Below are 21772 nucleotides of genomic sequence, written 5' to 3' on the forward strand. Positions count from 1 at the left end.
CCAAAGTTAAAACTGACAATACCTGGACAGATGTCCTTGCAAAAGTGCTATCTGTACAAGGTTGAGGTGACCTCTCTGCAAGCTTGTGGTTCACAGTCTTTTGTGAGACTCAGTAACAGGCCATCATACCTGAGAACCATTCTTTGGTAACTTCTCAGTTTTATTTATTTATTTATTTATGTTAGGGTTGACACAAGTGACTTCATTTTGATTGTGACAACCTTCACTTTTTTTTTCCCACAGGAGACACAGGTATTCAGAGAAGGCATCCAGGGTTACCCCAGCAAGGGAGTGCCAGAACTAGTCCTTAAGGCACAGTGGAGGACAGACAAGATGCCAAGGTATGACTAGGTGGGGGCAGGGGCACCCTCCAATATGAGCTCCAGGATCACAGGAAGACCTAGGACTCCCCAAGCTTGACTGGGGAGGGGGCGTTGAGGACAGCCAGGATGGCCTCAGCGACACTTCCTGGGTGTCTTCGCCCTGTGGGCCAGCACTCTAGGTAGAGCAGGGTGTATGTGCTTGGCCAGTGCTGCTTCTGCCACAGTGTGCTGGGTGCTTGGCAATCTCCTTGAAGTGTCAACTAGGGTCTCAGGTCCTTCTTGGTGTCCATAGGAGGATGGGTGCATCAGGGCAGGGGTGACGCTTTCTGGATGCTACTTGTGCTACACATTCTCAAAGGAGGGTGCAATGGCTTTGGAGAAAGGGATAATGAAGATGTGAGTCTGGGGTAGAAGAGTGTGTGGAGGTGGTCCTACCCTCCTGCCCACAGATTCAGGGGCACTGTGCTCGTGTTAGCTGTGCTCTATGTGCCATGATTGTTGGACACCACATGGATGTACTCCTTGGGGAAAACAGGATGGGCAGAGGATGGGATGTCTGTTCCACAACCCCTCCACCCACTACCACAAGCCCGATTCTCTGTATTGTGGGTGCAGCTGCTGCAGTGGGGGTGCATTAGTCAGGTTTTCAATGCTGTGACCAAAATTCCCCACCAGAACAACTTAAAAGAGAAAAAGTTTATTTGACTCAAGGTGTTAGAGTTTCAGTCCATGGTTGACTTACTCCATTACTCTCAGCCCGAGATGAAGCAGAAAAGCGTGGCAGAGGACAGCTGTCAGCTCATGGCAGTTGAAAAGCAGAGAGCACCACAGGAAAGATGCACCCTTCCAGGGCACACCCCTAATGACCACCTTCTCCAGCCACACCCCACCTGCCTACAGTTACAACCTAGTTAGCCCATTCAAAGCAGGACGGACTGTTTAGGTTACAGCTTTCAAACTGCAATCACTTCACCTCTGAATATTACTGCATTAACACAGGAGCTTTGGGGGAACACCTCATACTCAAACCATACCAGGAGGCAATGTCTGTTCCCTCTTCTCAGCCCCTCTGGATGCAGTGACCTGGTGCCCTCCTGCAGAGGGGAAGTTGGGAGGTACCAGCAGCAGCTCTACACTGGAGTGAGTCAGTTCTATTCTTGATCTGGTATTTAACCTATTATAATGATACAAAATTTTCAGTACCGAGTATACATCTTGAATTATTCCTTCCAAAAAAGACTGATGTGGACATGGAAGAGCATTATCAAAAAATGCATAGGTTGATAGAAAGGGGAGTGGGTCCATATTGGACCAAGGCAGAAATATTTACAATAGCTTCACTTGTCTAAAGTTTTTCCTATTCCTTAGTGAGGACAGAATGGTGGCACCAGTCAGAATTTATGCTATTTTTGGTTTTGTAATACTCAGACACATTTATACATTATTACTATTATTATTGTTGTTGTTGTTGTTGTTGTTGTTGTTGTTATTATTATTATTATTATTTTGGTCCTGGGGGTTGAGTCCAGGAACACTTTATCACTGAACTACCTTATTCTTTTCTTCTTCTTCCTCTTCTCCTCCTCCTCCTACTCTTCTTCTTTTGGAGACAGGGTCTCACTATGTTGCTGAGGTTGGTCTCGAATTTGTGGTCCTCTTGCCTCAGCCTCCCAAGTAGCTGGGATTACAGGTTTGGGCTACCACACCTGACCTGATAATGTAAATTTTTAATAAGTTCCTTGGACAGGCTGATGCTGTTGGTCATGGAACATACTTTGGGAGCCACTGCTGTTAAAAGTTGTCTGAAATTAAGAGTCCTAGGCAGAAACGTTGGGAGACCAAATTGCAGCACAAGGTAAGCAGTCCTTCCATGAAAGAGTTTCCTAACAAGGAGCCTTTCTGACTAGAGCCCTGTGTTGGTTCACTAGGGCTGCTGTAACAAAGGAGACCACAGACTTGGGGACGTAAACAACAGAAATGTATTTTCTCAGTGTTCTAGAGTCCAGACATCTGTCCACAGTGTTGGTGTCTTTTGAGGCCTCTCTGGACCTGCGGATGGTCATCATTTCCCTGTGTCTTCACATGGTCTCTCCTCTATACCTCTCTGTGTCCAAATGGCCTCTTCTCGTAAGAATGCCAGTCATATTCAATTAGGACCCATCCTAATGACTTCATTTTAATTTTATTAAAAGTTCTTTAAAGACTCTCTCCAAATACAGTCACATCTGAGGAACTGAGGATTAAGACTTTAACATAAGAATGGGGAGCGCAGTAAAGCCAATTAGAGGTTCCCCACATACAACTCTTCGAAACTTTTCCAAGGGCTTTTACACTTAATGATAACACATTTAAGAAGACTCCACCCTATGCCCCTGTCTCAAATCTTTTGATTGGCTCAAATCTTTGCAAATAGATATTTTCAAGAATATTCCAGTTTCAAATTTGATCGTATCACATAAGATCTGAAAACACTTGATGTCTCTCTGCCTGGCATTGGACACTGTCCAGAGCACCCCATTCTTGCTATTAAGATCTACTGAACTAAAAAACATTCATCTGATGGTGGCTGGTTGTCTTAGTTTATTTTTGGAACTAAAACTCCTGATAGTGGGTAAGATTTACTTATAGAAAAGCTTGTATAGATTCCCCCCACCCCTCACTGTTCTGGAGGCTGGCAAATTCAATAGCATGGCCCTAGCATCTGTGTGGGTTTCCTGCTGCATTGTTACATGGTGGAAGGCACCACGTGGCAAGACAGAGTAAGAGCAGAGAGCTCAATTTCATAACAAAGCCATTCTCTGGACAACCCATTAATCCAATAACCCATGAATGGATTAGTCTATTCATGTGGGTAGAGCCCTTAGGACCAAATCACCTTCCAAAGATTCCACCTGCAAATGCCATTAACATGTGAATTTGGGGATTAGGTTTCCAATACATGAAATTTGTGAGACACTTTCAAGCTACAGCACTTGTTGAATGTAGACTCAGAGTGAATAGAGCTAATAATCTCATGGGAACAGTGCCACAGTTTCTGACCCCCAAATCTAGATGCTCCTTCCTTCCTTCCTTCCTTCCTTCCTTCCTTCCTTCCTTCAGTACTGGGGATTTGATCCAAGGCTTCACACATGCTATTCACTCCATCACTGAGCTACATTTCTGTTTAATTTTGAGACAGAGTCTCCCTCAGTTGCCCAGGTTGGCCTCAAAATTTCCATTTTCCTGCCTCAACCTCCCTTTAGTTGTGGGGATTATAGGCATACACCACTGTACCCAGCAGGACGCATCATCTCACGTGGCTTAATGCATGTTTTTTAAGATGTGACTGAATGTTTTAAATTTGAACTCCCCATGAATGTTCTAGAATATGATTGTTATACAACTGGTAATCATTCATTTATTTATTCAGCATCATTTCATGCCGGGAATGGGGCTAGGTGCTGTGAATATGATAAATAAAGACCAGACAGGATTATGTAAGTAATTAAGACGCATTCTGGAGCCAGATTGTCTGGCTTCAAATTCCAACTCTGCCATTTATTCATTTAGCAAGTTGCTTAATTACCTTGTGCCTCAGTTTCCTCATCTCTAAAAGGGGTATAATAATTGCAGCTATCTGATAGAGGACACATGAGGATTAACCTTGGTGAGAAATCAGAGAACACCATCTGACATGTCGTGAATGTTTTATTCATGTTGTCATATAAATATGCCAGCCCTTGTGGTTGAGAAGCTTTCAGTACTGGGAGGTAGAGAGACACACAAATAAGTAAATTTCAAAGCAATGTACAATGGGGAATGTTCTAAGGAAGGCATGAGTAAAAGACTGCACTTCTTGCTGTGGGCTGGAACACAGTAGCCTCTCTGGGGGTTGGACAGCTTGTGTTTGCCATGTACAGTTTCTCTCTAGAACCACGCTGGAAAAAATCCAGCAAGTTTTTAACCTTCCTTTTTATAACTGCTACTAGGAAAACAACCTCCAGTTCGGTAACATATAATTACCACAAATGGTTTTCAAACACCTTTCTACCAAGTTTAAATGATAGTGAAACTTGTTTAGGGGGCCACCTGTTTGAACTTTATAGGGTGCAGGAAGCAATTTATGTGAAGATAGGATTGGGCAACTGTTCCACTGTTGGAAACCCTGGGTGGGGCACCGTATGAATTACACACGGCAATACCCTCATATGCAGGGAGGAAGACTCCCATTGGCATGAGACTTTCTCACTTTTAAAACTGAAGGCCTACATTCTGAGAGCACCCCTCAGTCTCAGGCCAAAGTTTGAACTTGTTACAACCATTTTGATGAGAACCTTAAAAAGAAAACATAGCTATTAGACTGCTTCATTTCAAGAACACAGGTGAACAGAGTTAAAATCAATATGTGTTTTCTGCCTTTCCATTAAGTGGACACGCTTGTTCATGTCCTTGATAAGCTAAGACCTGATTTGGGGAACAAGAAATGAACTGGTATAAAGTTATACCACATATTAGTAGTTCAAGAGCATAAGAGAAATGCTGTTCCAAAATGACCAGTGGCCAAATTGATTTTCCACTCCAAAATGCTATGGGAGTGGAGTTCAGAGGAAAGGAAGCGCCCTCGTGGGGACTGGGGTATTCATGGAAAACTTCACAAAATGGCTATACCTCTAATCATCCAGAAAGAGGGGAGGGATTTTGGTGGACAGATGAAGGGAGGCACCTTCTAGGTGGATGGTGTAGCCTGGCAAACCCACAGGAGGGGGATGAAGCAGAGGACAAACGTAGGGACAGGACAGGGATCTGCAGCAGGGGGCGGAGGAGGGAGAGAACACAGTGAATGTGAGATGAAGTGAGATCCGTGTGGCATTCTGCAGTACCACGCCTTCTCTAAAGCATGGGCTGAAAGACATCTAACGACCCCTCTGTCTTGTGTGAAGGAACACATTTCCCCCAAACCTTTCTATTTCCAAACTCTAAATATAAGATAGTATCATAACTCTTTGTTTTGGATCTCTAGTTGTATAATAAACCACTGTCAAACTTCATGTGGACTTTCTTTTATGATTTTGTTTTTGTTAATCCAGTGCTTAGGATTAAACACAGGGCAGCAGGGATGCCAGGCAAGTGCTCGATCACTGAACCACATCCTTAGTCCTTAATGTGGGCTTTCTTGCAGCAGGGTGACCTCCAGATAGTGGCCTTCCTATGTAGCAGCCAGTTTCCCCCACGGTGCCAAAGCAAAGCTTCCAGGCCTTCTGAAGTCCTAGTACCTGGCCCAGCATCCCTTCTGTCTCATTCTACTAATTAAAGCAGGATATAGGGCCAGGGAAATTCAAAGGGAGGGAGAGGACTACATAGTGCTGTGTGGCTTGTCAGGGGTGGGTAAAGTGACAGCCTGTCATATTACTCCTTTAGGCTTTGATCACCAGGTTCTTCAGTCAAAAACTTCTTTCAGAACACAGATTTAACTTTATGCTCCCCTGCTTAGAAGGAGAAGGCAGCCAGCAATCTCCGCACTTGGAAAACAGAACCTAAACAGGAAGTTAGGGCTACTGAGTCCTAAAAGGGACATCTGTGTACAGACAGATCAAAACCCTGAAACTGAGTGGGGCCCCAAGCTAGCACAGAGTATCTGGAAAGGAAGGCGGTGTTTGGATTTGAGATATAAGAGCTGTGGTGTCTTTCCTGCAGGACAGCCTGGGGCTGTTGCTCACGTCTTCCTGGAGAGCATTGGAAGCAGAGAACTCGCCTCTTAGTCATCCACAGAGTGCTGGCTGCTGTACCACTGGATATTTGAGAACTCCCAGGAGTGAAGTCAGACCCAGCAAGATTGGGAGGATTTGAGGTTTGGAGAGTTGTCATGGTTTCCTGAGCTAGCTGATGCCAGATGAATTTTTACCATGTGTAATACTAAGAGTTTCATGTGACTATTGGCAACAACTTTGCATGATTCTTTGTCTCCCCCTTGCAGCCTTTTACTTCATAACGTTAAAGTGCAGGGAGTTGAACTAAACAAAATACGGTTTCAGAAGAACTTATCAACACTCTCGCTTTTCCCTATCCACACCAGCCACCCATTCCTGCTGCCTACCTCCTGCAGGCATCCTCATCTTTCGTTATTGAGATGTGCTCTTGAGTACAGTCACGTGCCACATAATGACAATCACAGACCACGTATGTGACAGAGGTCCCATACAATTCTGTCACCTAATGACATCCTAGTCATCTTACCTTGTTTAGGTACACTCCATGGTATTTGCACAATGACGCATTTCTCAGAATGTCTTCCTATCATGAAGCGAGGGATGACGGAGCACGTATTCCTGTAACATATGGAGTGAGGCTGTGTGTGCCTCATATACATAAGGGAGAAGGGGAAGGGACAGTACTGCAGGGTCTGCCAAATAGGTCATTCTCCCCAGTAGAGAGCTCTAGAGATGTTCTATTCAACAACTTCTTCTTCCATCTTGTCAGCAAAAACTTTGCCACCTGCCTACTCCTTTCCACCCAAGAGGCTGGGAATGGTCACATTTTAAAGCAAATATTTGAAAGTCATATTTAAAAGCAAATACTGATAGTCACAGTAAAATAGGGGTTTCATTAGTGAGGAAGAAGGGATGTCTTTGTCAATTCAGGCAGCTATACTAAATTAGACTAGGTGGCTGGGAAGTCCAAGATCAAGGCCAGGGCAGGGCTGGTGTTGGTGAGGGCCCACTTCCTGGTTTGCAGATGACTGCCTTCTTGTGTCCTCATATGGAAAAGAACAGAGAAAACAAGCCCATGTCTTGTCAATGGAACCCACAGAGAAAAATAGATTCTCTTCTTCGTGCTTGAGAAGACCTGAGTAAACAAGGAGATGAATGGGCTCCTTGGGAGTCAATCTTTCAGATCCTGCCTGTCTCAGCTTTCTAGAGCCATCGGTTTCTTTGCTTTGGAGAGTGAGAGCTGCTTCCCCAGGGATTGGATTTAGTTCAGCAGTCTTCCAGCTTTCTTTTTTCCGTTTTTTTTTTTTTTTTTTTTTTTGGTACTGGGGATTGAACCAAGGGGTACTTAACCTCTGAGTCACATCCCCAGTCCTTTTTATATTTTATTTTGAGACGGGGTCTTGCTAAGTTGCTTAGGGGCCTCACTAAATTGCTGAGATGACTTTGAACTTGTGATCCTCCTGCCTCAGCCTCTTGAGCTGCTGTGATTACAGGCCCACTGTGCCCAGCTCAGTGGTGCTTTCTCATCAGAAAACTCAAGCCTTGGCTCTGCTCAATCCACTCTAGCAAATCTGTCTTATCCCGTTGCTCCCGTAATTGGGTTTATGTACCTTATTCCTTCACGCCCACTTATATGCACGATGGATGGTCTCATGTTTACAGTTTCTCTGCCTCACATGTCCAGGAAACACTTTGGTGAGTAGGTGCATGCTCCAGGGTTTATTTCTGTCCATCTCGACTTTCTTCTTCCTTCAAGAAAGCTCCAACTCATCCAAGACAGAAGGCTGCTGCCAAGCAGGCCAGGACAATTCCCACGACACCAGTGACTAATGTGGGGGAGAGATGGGGGAGGGGTAGCATCTCTGTTCTCTTTTTCAAATTCCTCCCACGTCCAACTCCACATCCTGTTCTTGTACAGATACAGTGGGCCCTGGGCAGAACTGCAAAGTCCCCAAATAATCTGCTCTCCATTCTGTCTCTTTTTCCACTGAGGGAATTCCCTTTCCCAGCCCCTAGGTACCTGTTACTCTTGACCTCTCCTTGCAATTACTTCTTTTTTTTAAAACTCCTCTTTTGGTCACTTCAAGGAGAATAGGCTAATAGCAACTCAAAGTATTTCTGTTCCTAAATAGTTAGGAAATTCTTTTATTTTAGTAAGAAATAAAATCATAAGTTAAAGGAATAGTAGATGTGATGACAGTGGAATATCAGGCATCTCTAGCAACAGCAGATGGGTAAGATTTGCAAGGAGCTGCTTGGTTCTCTAAAATCACACCACCGAGGTAAAGGAAAAATCTAACTGCACTAAAATTTGTCCTATTTGCAGGCTTGGACAAACAATGTCTGATTTTATTTTAGGTTAAATCTTGCATTGATTCCTCCACACTGAAGGGATTTATCTGGAACCTTATGTCTTTATCTTTTTTCAGTGATGATTGAACAAAAGTATTGTTATGGTTTGTTTGAATCTATAATATCCTCCAAAGGTCATGGCTACAGGTTTAGTCTCCAGGCAGTGGTGCTATAGGGAGGTGGTGGAAAGTTTAGGAGGTGGGGCTTAGTTGGAAGAGGTGGGTCACTGGGGGAATGCTTTTGAAGGGTATATTTTTGTCCCTAGACCTTTTCCCCAGTGCCCACCTCCCCCACCTCTATGCTTCCTGGCCGCCATGAGGTGAGCATTTTTCCACCACATAGCTTCCTGCCATGATGTTCTGCTTTACTACAGGCCCCAAATCAATACACTGAAACCTCTCAAATCATGAGTCAAAATAGATCTTTTTTCCCCTCTAAGTTGATTTTCTCAGGCCTTTTGTCACAGTAATGGAAAGTGAACTATCATAGGTATCCACTGGAATTTTTCACAGTCTACCTCCCTACAACTCTCACCATCTCCTCTTCTCTGTCCAAAACATTCTAAGCCCTGGTGAAAAGGATTGTGCCCATATCTCAGCTTACTTCATCCAGGTTACTTGTCAAGGTTGCATTTATTCTGCTTGAATAGGCATTAAATGGATGAATCCAAATATCATGGCCCTCTGTATTTCAGGCCCAATGATAGGTGCTGAGGGGTGAGAAATGAAAAGACATTGTCTCTACCATGAGGAGTGTATAGTCTGGTGGTAGACAGTCAGATGCCTAGGTAAAAACTACTGTAGCCCAACAAATTTTAATATACATACTTGGTAGGAAACAAAGTTTTTCTATTTTTTGCTGTTAAGGAAACATTATTTATTTATTTAATTTTGGAGATGGTCACTGACCCTAGATCCTTGTACATGCTAAGCACTCTACCACTGAACTTCACTCCTAGACTCGTAAGCTTGATTTTTAACTTGGGCCCCCATGTCTACATTGCAGACATGTAATCTTAGCCAAGAGAGCTTTCTCAGCCAATCCAACTTTCATCTCCCCTGTCCACCCCAGGGTTGCCTCTCAATTCCAAGGGCTATGTCAATGCATTCTGAGGAGGGGACAGAGTAGTGGTTGTCCGGGGCTCAATGGTCACAGCCTATTCAAAGTTCAGTTGTTCTTTGTATTTCCCACAGGGCTCTGCCGAGGCGTTTATTTTCTAGAAGATCCAGGTGATTATCTGCTGCCATGTTCCTCCTTCCTGGTCATAAGTCTTCCTTAAGCTCATCGGCTCGCTCAGGTACGCGCACACCTCCAGGGTGTGGGAACTATTTGGCTCTGTTCACTGACCCTAGGGCTGCAGGAAAGGCATTGGGGCTGTCATGGGTGCTCATGGCTTCAACACTACCCGTGCCCGTTCCATGCTGAATGCAGGTGGACTTTATGAGACTGGTGTTTAGGAACAGACTTCCTGCTCAATAAAAAGCGCTCAACCAACATGGAGTTTCCATTATGCCCCCTCACGCCACCTCCGGACTGGGGCCAAGCATCTGTGAGAACTGTTCTTGTTCCTCAGTCCTGTATGGGGACCCTTTACCTCCTTGAGAGCAGGGAAAACTCACTCCTACATGAGCAAGCATTCTTCTAGAGTCATTGATGATGGAAATACCTTAGCAACCTAACTTCTTTGTGATTTTAGCTTCTGCTACCCAAAAACCAGATTCTGATACTAAAAGGAAAGGATTTTGAGAATAAAAATATTTTCTTTCAAGCTTGTACCTCTGATATGAGTTTCACAGTCTACTTTTATGGTACTGGATATCAAACCCTGGGTCTTGAACATGCAAGGCAAGCACTCTACCACTGGGTTAAATTCCTAGCATTTTTTTCTATTTTTGAAGGTACTGGGGATCCAGCTCAGGGCCTCATGCGTGCTATGCAAATACTCTACCACTGAGCTACATCCTCAGCCCTTTTTTAAAAATTTTTAAATTTTGAGACAGGGTTTCCCTAAGTTGCCCAGACTGGCCTCAAATTTGTAATCCTCCTGCCTCCGCCTTCTAGTATCCATGATTATAGATATGTGCCACCATGATTTTCTACATAATTCTACTTTTAAATGGAAAAACTAAGAGTTGATTCTTTCTTTTCTTGCCTGCATTTCTGCTCTACTAACTCTATGCTGAGGGCCATGAACAGAGTATCTCACTACTGCCTGAATGGCAGAAGCGGGGAGGTGGAAGTGGATACTGGAAATAGAGAGTGTCAGATAATCCCAATGAGATCCACTAACACCCCGGTTATAAGAACTAAAGTTTAATAGACTGACAAAACTGAGTGGCTGAGTATGTGAAACTATCATCTGTATCTGTATCATTTGGGAGTGTGAATCGGAAAACTGTTAATATGTACTTACTGTAGTGATAAGCATATTCCACTCTTAGATTTATTTTAGTGAGTCTCTAGATTTGCCAAAAGAGAGGTACAACATTTTTCATAGCAGTGTTATTCATAATGATAAAACAAACTATTAGTCAACTTTCTGTCGCTGTCACAAAAAACTGAGAAAATCAACTTATAAAGAGAAAAGATTTATTTCAGCTCACAGTTTTGAAGATTTTAATCCACGATCAGTTTGACCTGTTGCTTTTGGGCTTGTGGCAAGGCAGCACATCTTGGTAGGGAATGTTTGGTGGAGCAGACTTTCCAGCTCATGATCAGAATGTAAGAGAGAGAAAAAGACCAGGGTCAAGGGAATGTCCCCAGTGACCTGAAGACTTCCCACTAGGCTCCACTGCCTTCCAAAAGCACTAAGCTGGGTTCTGAGTCTTTAATACTTGGACCTTTGGGATACATTCCAGATCAAAACCATAACAACCCCAAAAGTAGACAAATGCTAATGCTCATCAGCAGAATTGATTAATTATGATACAGTCACACAATGGAATACTGCCCAGCAATTTTTACAAACTACCTCTACATCTAACAACACAGATTAAACTTACAAGCATAATGTTGAGCAAAAGGAGACGGATTTAAAAATATATATGCTATAAGATCCCATTCATATAAAATCCAAAAGCAGGAAGAACTGATCTAATACAAGACAGATTACTGGTCACTTTTAGAGGGTGTCATCTTGGGGGGAGGGGACACAAGGGAACCTGCAATGGAGCTGGACATGTTCTATGTCTCATTGTGGTGGTGTCTGCACAACAGTATGCAAATGTAAAAATCTGTAGAACTGTGTGTGCAAGTCAAGACTGATGCGCTTTCCTGTCTGCAAGTTATATCTTAATGGCAAAGAAAAAAATCTTGTCATGTAATATATCAAAATATGATCCCCCCCACCCATAATAAGTGCTGCCAACACTCTAACAATAGAGCTTAGATGGAGCTTTGGGCAGGAGCAGGAAGGATAAGACCCACCTTGGGGAGTCAAGGAAGACACTTGTAGAAGAGGAAATGCTTGAACTAGGACGTGAGTGAGGACTAGGCTAGTAGGCAATGCCAGGTAGCACACTGAGCAGGGCAGAGAGGATAGCATCTGCAAAGGCTAACGAAGTTGGGGAAGTTACAAAAAATTTGCTATCTCCGGAACATACATTTTTGCACCAAGGAGGGATTTATAGGCATCCAAGACTGGAGTAAGAAAAGAAAATTTAGGTAGAGAGGGACCATATTATGTTGTCCTGAACAGGAAGTCACTGCAATTTAACAGATGATTGACTTGGAGAATCTCTTTGGGAGCTCTGTGGTGGATGGGTGGCCATGGACTGGGACTGAAATCGGGGAGACCAGAAAAGGAGGCTGGTGTTTGTCATGAGAGAAGAGATTAAAACTTTGAAAAAGGAAGGCAACAATAGTAGGAAGGAAAGGCAGAGGCAGGTCTGAGAAATGTTTTCAGGGCTGATGGCCAGGAATTGCTTGTTGGAATGTAGGGTCTGAGGAATTTTGAATGATTCTCAATTTGCTGGTCTTGACATTTGAGCAGATGGATATGATATGCATTGAGGCAAGGGAAGACAAGGAGCTCAGTTTTGGACATACTGACTCAAGGTACTTACAGAACATCTGTTAGGAAACATCTAATAGGCAGTTGGTTACATGGGCTTGGAGTTCAAGAGAAAGACTGGCATTAGAGATTAAGAGTTGAAACTCATCTGCATATGGGCAGTACATAAAGACATAGGAAAGAAAAACTTACCCAGGGGAAATAAATAGCATCAAAAGAAAAAGGGCCAAGGGGAGACAATAATTGCTAAACTTAGGCGGTATCTAGTAGAAGAGAAGCTTGCATGAAGAGAGATAGAGAGAGACTCAAGAGTTAGGTCTGAAGCAGGGTACGGTGAGACATGCCTGTAATCCCAGCAACTCGGGAGGCTGAGTCAGGAGGATTGCAAGTTCAAGGCCAGCCTCAGCAACTTAACGAGACCCCTAAGCAACTCAGCAAGATCCTGTCTTGAAATATCAAAATAAAAAATACAAAGCCCTGGTGATGTACCTCAGTGGTTAGCATCCTGGGTTCAATCCCCAGTACCAAGAAAAGAAAAAAAGAAAAAGAGTGTGAGGCATGACTGGAAACCAGGAGAGAAGAAGATGACACATTCCCACTCAGAGGTCTCAATTCATCAGACCAATTATTGACCAGGAGGAAAATGTATCTCAGATTCCAAGGAATGTATAATCTGAGCAAAAACTTAGAAGAAGTAGGTGTTCCTTCTGGGTTTTTCCACTTTCGCACAAGTCTTTTCCCAAGGTCTGAATTCTCTTTCCACAAAACAGGTACCTAAGAAATTAGCTTATTATATATAATTATATAATTATATATAATATGTATAATATAATTAACAGGATTGTTTCCTTAGATAAATGAAAAGTTATATCAGTAGGATTCTTTGAAGTCACAGGGAAATTGGGCATTCCCATTTTCTTTCTGGACATTTTCCCATCATCTCTAAAATTCATAGCTTTCAACACGTGTTAATTTCACTCTGAGCTGAAAAACACAACTAGATCTCAAGTTTCTTGATCTCCTGTTGTAGCCTGTTGTAGTTGTGTGAATGACCACTATCATGTAGCCACCCATATCAAGTGCATCCACATTATTTTGCACATAGGAAAAGAGATGAGCATATTTTAGCAAATACAATGATAATGCCCATATTTTAAATGTAAGAAATTTACACTACCCTTTGAATATTTCTGTTTTTCAGTCCTGCAGCTTCTAGAATTCACTTATTTTTAGAAAATATTGTCATGGAATCAAAATGTTTTTCTTGGTACTAATAAAATATTTAGTATTATTATTTGCCTGGGCCTATTCAATAATTTAACAGGTTGACCTACAGATACTTTCACAAGGTCCTAAGGCATGGAGCTTACCCTGTCTGACCACCTTTGGAGGAAAATTCTGAGAAGCCTTCAGGAACTAGAGAAGGATATGTGCATGTAACCCCCCAGCCCCATTTCCCATTCAAGTTTAATATTGTGTAAATAGGGATTTAGAAACCACGTGTTACTGTTACACTCTGGTTGGTTATTTATACATGCCAGCTTTCATCATTGCTATTAGTGAGAGGGGCACTTAGTGTTGTATTATTTATAAATAGTGTTTCTGCAATGGCATCATCACCGACATTCACAACCACTTATCAATAAGAAACTTCTAGATCTCTCTGTCTTTGCTGACATGTCACTATCATTCTTTATGTTTGGAATAATTCCCAGCCACAGCAATTGTTAAATGGTGCTGAAGTTATTAAAACAAATCCTACCAATCTAGAGATGTCCGGATGGAAACAGTCTTATCTGTGATGGGCTGACAGATCTGTCTCCATGGGAACGTTATAGGCCAGACTATGGGGGAAACGATAGGACAGACTCCATTTTGCTCTGAGACTCCATGTTATGTAGGAAGTAAGCTTCTCCCATGGGAACGCCCCACCTCTGTACCCATCATCGGTTGCTTAGTGTGACGTTTAACAATACAAAATTACAATTCTTATGTAATGAAAAATTGCTCTCTTTTGATTCCTATTGCTTCTAAACAATACCATGTGAACAGTGATTGTGTGGATGTTAGTAACCATTCTTTAGTTTGTACCTAGGTAAGGGTCATTTTGACCCACTTCCCCCTCTGTCGATGATCTCGTGATGTTAGTTTGTAATTTCGAATCATAGCAACAGACACTTATGATTGATGTGATTTTTGGTGTAAGAACACTTACAACCCTATGGTCGGGACTGTTCTCCCAATAGCCATTTTTTGGGGGCATTGTGTGAGACAGTCAGCTGGCCAGCTTAATAAAGACTCAAATTTGGACTTCTCAGTGGTAATCAGTCTATTCTTAAGTTGTACCCCATAATGGTATCAAGTTTATTATCAATTATATTGGAGAATTTCAAGTGTCTCGTGACCCATTTAACACACCAGAGGAAGTTACCTGAGGGAGCATCGTTTGTCGAGTACAAAATGTTTTGAACTTGTTGCTGTTATGACAGGGCAGCTTGAAGTGAAGTTTCACATTTGCAAGTATTTTGAAGAGTATCTATAGTAGATGTTCACTGAATGTTTGTTGAATGAATAAATGAATGAATGAGTATACAAGTTGTCTGTCCATAGACCTTATGAATTGTGGTCCAGGAGTAGAAGGTCATTATGAAGACCAAGATCATGGGCCTGGCGATGGTGGGAAGGAGGTTTTGTAGAGGATACTTGGTCAGCTTTATGATGTACCCTTGCTATGGCTTTTGGGTAATTAGGAACTGGCTATCCAGTGTTCATTTGTGTGAGTGTAGGTAAAATACTCCTTGCTCTATGTTGCAAGGATCTATTTCAGGTAACACTGCCACACGATGTCATGTTGTCCCAGCAATTCCTTCCCTCAGGCATTGGTCAGGATGGGCTCCCCTCATACTGAATGCCTGTTGCAAGGTCAGGTTAGAACAAAAATTTAAGTTTAAGTCTGGGTGTACAGTACTCCATCTTACTGCAATTTACATTTTATTCCATACCTTTATCTTTGGCTTAATATTTTCAAATTTCCTGTTGTGTTTTTCTTTTCTTATTTATACTTGCAGAATTTTAAGTTAATATGTTATTTGAAGGTTTATTTAATTTAACTAACTTGCTTCCCATAATGGAGAAAGGTCATGACCGTTGGACTTAGAAACAGAAGGAAGAAACGACTCTCATTGCCTTAATTTCAGAACTGACCTCTCCTGTAAAGGCTTTGAACTTCACCAAGACTGCTAAGGGGATTAGAAATGATAGTACTTTGACTCGAACCTTAATTATAACCTGGCCTTAACATACTGAAAAATCAAAAGGGAAAGATGTAATTTTACAGTTTTGAGTAGGTAAGAAAGGACAGAAAGTTTGCCTTTGGGGTAGACTATCTTTCTTTCTGCGAATTTCACGTGGGACAGCATGCTGTTTAAACTCCGTATGGTTATGTAATGATGCACTTGGAATTGAGTGGACTGGAGCCTCTCCAGTGGTGGCAGTCTGATGATGATCCAGCTGGAACATTGGTAGCCTGTGACCTCTTGCTCCATGTGGTCTTTTTACTAAGGTAGCTTAACTTCTTCCATGTCAGCTCAGGGATTGTAAATGTTCGAAAGCGGAAGCCTTCTTCAGGCCTAGAACTGGTGTGTAGCCATTCCTGACACATTATGTCGGATAGTGGATCCTGAGGTTGTCCCAGACACCCCTGAGAGGGGACTGTGCAAGTGTTTAATACTAGGAAGCATGGTTCATGGGCCGAGGGTTATTTTGAGAGACTGGCTACCACATCTAGAATGGATGAGTTTGATATGTATGATCCAAGGAGTTAAACTGTGTTTAACATATAGATGGCATATCATTTCTTATTTTGTGATAAAGATATTATTATGGTTTAGATATTAGGTGTCTCCCAAAAGCTCATGTGTGAGACGATGAAAGTTTAGAGATGAAATGATTGGGTTATGAGCATCTTAACCTAATCAGTGCATTAATCCCCTGATAGGAATTAACTGGGTGGTAACTGTAGGCAGGTGGGGTGGGGCTGGAGGAGGTGGGTCACTGGGGGTGTGCTTTTGGGGTATATATTAAGCAGATGTCTCTCTCTGCTTCCTGGTGGCCATGTTTTGAGTCATTTTCCTCTGCCACACTCTTCTGCCATGATGTTATGCCACACCTGGACACAGCAATGAAGTCAGCCATCTATGGACTAAGACCTCTGAAACCGTGAGCCCCCAAATAAACTTTTTTTTTTTCAAATAAACTTTTCCTCCTCTAAAATTGTTCTTTTTTGGGTTGTTTGGTCACAGTGGCAAAAAGCTGACTGAAACAGGTATGTACATGTATCACTTGCTCACAGATCAGACACAGGCTCTAAAAATAGCTTGAGGGTTGTCCTCTTCAGTTTAAAGGATGTTGTAAAAAATAACCTGGATTGGGTTTGATATGCCTGTAATAGACTATGATCCTCTAAAATACTGCCTTACCCAGACCTCCTGTGTTTGCTCTGTTGGAGCAAGATTAACCCTGTTGTGGGGAGTGGGACGTTTCTGCTGTCACTCATTCTGGGACAGGCAGATCCTGAACAGAAAACGAGACAGCACAAAGGAGGCCTGATGTTGGCATGAATGGCAACTCCTACTTGGACCTCTGCGCTTAGAAAATAGGATGCGCCCGATGATCGACTCATGGGTCAGAAGAGAGGTAAGTTTTATGGTCTCCCTGCATGAGTGAAGGTGGAGGTGAAAGCAAAGCCGGGTTCCACAGGGAACGTTGGTGGAGCGCCCTGGACCTTAAAGGTTTCAAAGCCTGCGTCATAATTCCCTCACATTAACCACCAACTTCTAGAAAACCTTTGTTAAACCTCACAGCCTGGCTTAGGATCCTCTGGAAATAAGGGGAGGTCTGTCTGTGCCTGGCTGGGATGAAGTAGTACCAGGGAAAGTGGAGGGCATTTTAGGAACCCTTAGGGGAGGGGTAAGGCAGAGAAAATGGTGGTCCAGAGTGGCTTCAAGATGATCGATCACTGCTGAGGAGGTGGGGCACAACCAGGATGGATTTTGGAAGCAAATAAGCATTTTCCAGGAATTTCCAGTGACAAGACAAAGCTGACTGAGGACTCAAGCTGATGTAACTTGGTAACGAGAGGGAAGATTGTCTTGTTGCAGTGTCTGGTAGGATACGCAGATACCTACACATTTAGTTTATAGTAAGTATGATATAGTGCTCCAAGGAATAATTACCATAGGTAACTATGGGGATTCTTAAGTCCCTGTACATGTGTGTGCACACCCGCACATAGGCACAGCCACTGCGTCCTTGCTTTTTTTGGTGGTGGGGGGTACTGGGGATTGAGCTCAGGGGCACTCGACCACTGAGCCACATCCCCAGGCCTATTTTGTATTTTATTTAGAGACAGGGTCTCACTGAGTTGCTTAGTGCCTTGTTTTTGCTGAGGCTGGCTTTGAAATCGGGTTTAATAGGATACTACTCAAGAAGTAGTTCCTTGGAATCAATAAATAGGATGGTATCAAACTAAAAAGTTTCTTCACAGCAAAGGAAACAATCAAGAACATGAAGAGATAGCATACAGAATAGGAGAAAATCTTTGCCACCTGCACCTCAGATAGAGCATTAATTTCTAGGATATATCAAGAACTTAACCCATCGATAAATGGGCAAAGGAACTGAATAGACACTTCACAGAAAAAGAATTATGATCAGTCAACAAATATATGAAAAATGTTCAATATCTCCAGCAATTAGAGAAATGCAAATTAAAACTACACAGAGATTCCATCTCACTCCAGTCAGAAAGACAATTATGAAGAATACGAGTAAAAATAAGTGTTGGCGAGGATTTGGGAAAAAGGTACACTCATACATTGCTGATGGGACTGCAAATTGGTGCAACCACTCTAGGAAGCAGTATGGAGATGCCTCAGAAAACTTGGAATGGAAACACCATATGACCCAGTCATCCCACTCCTTGGTATATACCCAAAGGACTAAAAATCAGCATACTAAAAAAAAAAAAAAAAAAAAAAAAATCAGCATACTATGGTGATGCAGCCACATCAATGTTTACAGCGACTCAATTCATAATAGCTAAGCTATGGAAAAAACCTAGGTTCCCTTCAACAAATGAATGAATAAAGAAAATGTGGGGGGAGATAGCTCAGCTGGTAGAGTGCTTGCCTTGCAAGCACAAGGCCCTGAGTTCGATCCCCAGTACCACAAAGAAAAAAAAAAAAAAAAAAAAGAAAATGTGGTATATATACACAATGGGATATTACTCAGTCATAAAGAAGAATGAAATTGTGGCATTTGCCAATAAATGGATGGATCTAGAGATTATCATGCTAAGTGAAATAAGACAATCCCCAAAACCAAAAGTCAAATGTTCTCTTTGATATGCAGATGCTAACACACAATGTGTGTGTGTGTGTGTGTATGTGAGAGTAGATATTCTTTGGATTAGACAAAGGGAAATGAAGGAAGGGAGAGAGAAGGGGAATAGGAAAGATAGTAGAATGAACAAATACTACTTTCCTATATCCATACCTGAATACACGACCAATGTAACTCCACATCTTGCACAAGTAAAAGTATGGGAAGTTACACTCCATGTATGTATACTATGTCAAAATATGCTCCACTGTCATGTATAAGTAAAAAGAACAAATAACAAATTTAAAAAAGAGAGAGCTCCTTGGATTGGGCATGGTAGCACACACCTGCAATCCAAGAGGCGCAGGAGGCTAAGGCAGAGTATTACAAGTTGAAAGCCAGCTTCAGCAATTGAGCAAGCCCCTAAACAACTTTGCAAGACCCTGTTTCAAAATAAAGAAGGAAAGGGGGCTGGGATGTGGCTCAATGGTAAATCACCCCTAAGTTCAAAAAAAAGGAAAGGAAAACAAACAAAAGAAAGAGTTCCTTGGTAGGACTCAAAGACAGGGAGCAGGTTTCACAGACAAATAAACCTAAGAAACACCATGTTCCACAACCCTCTGCTCAAGGTCACAAGGCACATTCTTCCATGGTGGTGTTATCCCGGGTCCTGTTATGGAGGAACACGATGTGCATCATCACGGGAGCAGAGACTGCTCTGACGCACAGGCAAGAGAGGGCCCCTCCCACGCAGGCAGGTAACCAACTCAGATGAAGGAAGCGCACCTTCCTCCCACAGGGAGAAACTGCAGTCTAGAGGTTCCTTCTGGGATAACAAAGGAAGCTGCGATTCAGAAAAACTGTCAGTTCTTTTTTATTGTGGTGACATCACACCTACCACCTGCTCTGAGTGCTTCCATATATACTAACTCACTGAGCCTAAAACCTTTGAGAAAATGACTCCTTCTTACACATGAGGAAAGAATTCTTTTCCAAAGAATGAGGTAAGTGTCTCCCTCCCCAGTAACAAGCACTGAGTTGAGGAGAATTGCTGAAAGAGGAGTGTTTCCTTTCCGGTATAGGTGCGATGTCATTGGTTTGATTTAATGTATTCACTGGAAAAGGGACCAGTGTGTCTGCAGTTCAAACTGATGGGATACTGGAAGAGAAATTTCTACAAGAACACCAATTCCACTGACTTTGGGACACAGAGGCCCCCCAGCTCCATACCCCTTGATGCCCTTGCTGTTCAGCAATAGGATGGGGGAGTTTGAATAGTTGTTTATCCTAAGAAGATGCACAAAACACACGAAAAGGTGCTCAACACCATTAGTTATTAAAGGAAATACAATCAAAACCACAATCAGATATCCATTAAGATGACCCCTGTTTGAAAGATAGACAGCAACAAGTATTTGGCCAGGAGGTGCCATCTTCAAAGCTTGACTCAAAAATTCCCCAAATTCCAGTCTTCCCTAGGAAGACGCACGGGCAAGAGAGGTGTGCCTATAGGAGAGGAGGGCTGTGTCATAGATTGGGTTCCCTGGAAGCTGAGTCAGAGAGTACCATGCCTGCCCTTTAATTAGGGAGCCCCCTCGGAACCCACACCTGTGGACAAGAAGAAAAGGGTGCAGGACTAGACAAAGGGGTAGGGTGAGCTGTGACATGACCCAGTGGAAGGCTCCCACCAACCCCGCAGGGAGCTCCGGAACTGCAGTGTTCCTGCAGGGCTGCCCCATGCTGGAGTGAGGGAGTGGGGCCATCACACCCGGTGTTTCTTGGTTGTGGGACTGGGCTGCACGTGGAAAGAGGTTTGACTTTGGGTGAGATGTCTCCTGAGACGTTTTAGCGATCAGAGGCAATCCTCAAAGAGGCCGACGGTTGGGAACTGACTTCTGGCAGCAGTTGAGAAACTAAGTCCTTCATTCCAGGAGGGACCTAGTGGCACACTGCAGTGTTCATTCTCAAGGAGCATGTTCAGACGGGAAGTTTTAGACATTTTCAGTCCTTCACTTGTCTCTGTAGGTAAAACCTGAGATTTCCTAGGGAAGAATGGAATTTGGGGGATTTTTGAGTCAAGCTTTGAAGATGGCACCTCCTGGCCAATACTTGTTGCTGTCTATCTTTCAAACAGGGGTCATCTTAATGGATATCTGATTGTGGTTTTGATTGTATTTCCTTTAATAACTAATGGTGTTGTGCATCTTCCCGGGAGAAATAACTATTCAAATCCTTTGTCCATTTTTAAATTGAGTTCTTGTCTTTTGTTGTCAGAATTTTTTGGATTTTCTAGATACATGTCTCTCATCACATAAATGTTTTTCAAATGCTGCATCCCATTCTGCAGGTGTTCCTTTCGCTTTTTTTGATTGTATCCTTTGACTTACCACTATTTTTAATTTTGATGAAGTCCAATTGATCTACTTTTTTCTTTTGTCATTTGTGGTTTTAGTATCATGTGCTCTACCACTGAGCCACATTCCCAGTCATTTAAATTTTTTTTATTCTGAGACAGGGTCTCTCTAAGTTACCCAGACTGGCCTTGAACTTGTGATCCTCCTGTTTCAACCTCCACAGTCACTGGAATTCGAGGCATGTGCCACTGTATCTGGCTTACAACTGATATTTATTTATTTTTGTAGTACTGGGGATGGAACCTAGGGCTTTGCACATGCTAGGCAAGCATTTTGCCTCTGAACTACACCCTAGTCCTTCAATTTTTCTTTTTTCTTTTTTTTTTTTTTGGCACTAGAGATTGAACCCCAAAGCACTTAACCACTGAGTCACACCCCAGCCCTTTTTATTTTTTATTTTGAGACACAGTCTCACTAAGTTGCCTAGAGTTTCTCTAAATTGCTGAGGCTGGCCTTGAACTTGTGATCCTCCTGCCTTAGCCTCCCAAGTCGCTGGGATTACAGATATGTGCCACTACACCGAGCTACAATTGATTTTTGAATATTGATCTTGTGTCTTCCAATCTTATTGAACTTGTTTTTTTATTTGTGTGTATGTATGTG

At 42.7% G+C, this 21772-nt stretch overlaps 1 long non-coding RNA gene across 1 annotated transcript; it reads left to right on the forward strand.

The window, feature by feature from the left end:
* The first annotated feature begins 1409 nt into the window (after window positions 1-1409).
* On the forward strand, window positions 1410-9667 carry LOC124994126 (uncharacterized). Its single transcript, XR_007110453.1, has 3 exons — window positions 1410-1463; window positions 5997-6150; window positions 9556-9667. It is a non-coding gene; the product is annotated as an uncharacterized LOC124994126 (long non-coding RNA).
* Window positions 9668-21772: the final 12105 nt, after the last annotated feature.

Source organism: Sciurus carolinensis, chromosome 10 (assembly GCF_902686445.1).
Source record: "Sciurus carolinensis chromosome 10, mSciCar1.2, whole genome shotgun sequence".
Classification (NCBI taxonomy): domain Eukaryota; kingdom Metazoa; phylum Chordata; class Mammalia; order Rodentia; family Sciuridae; genus Sciurus; species Sciurus carolinensis.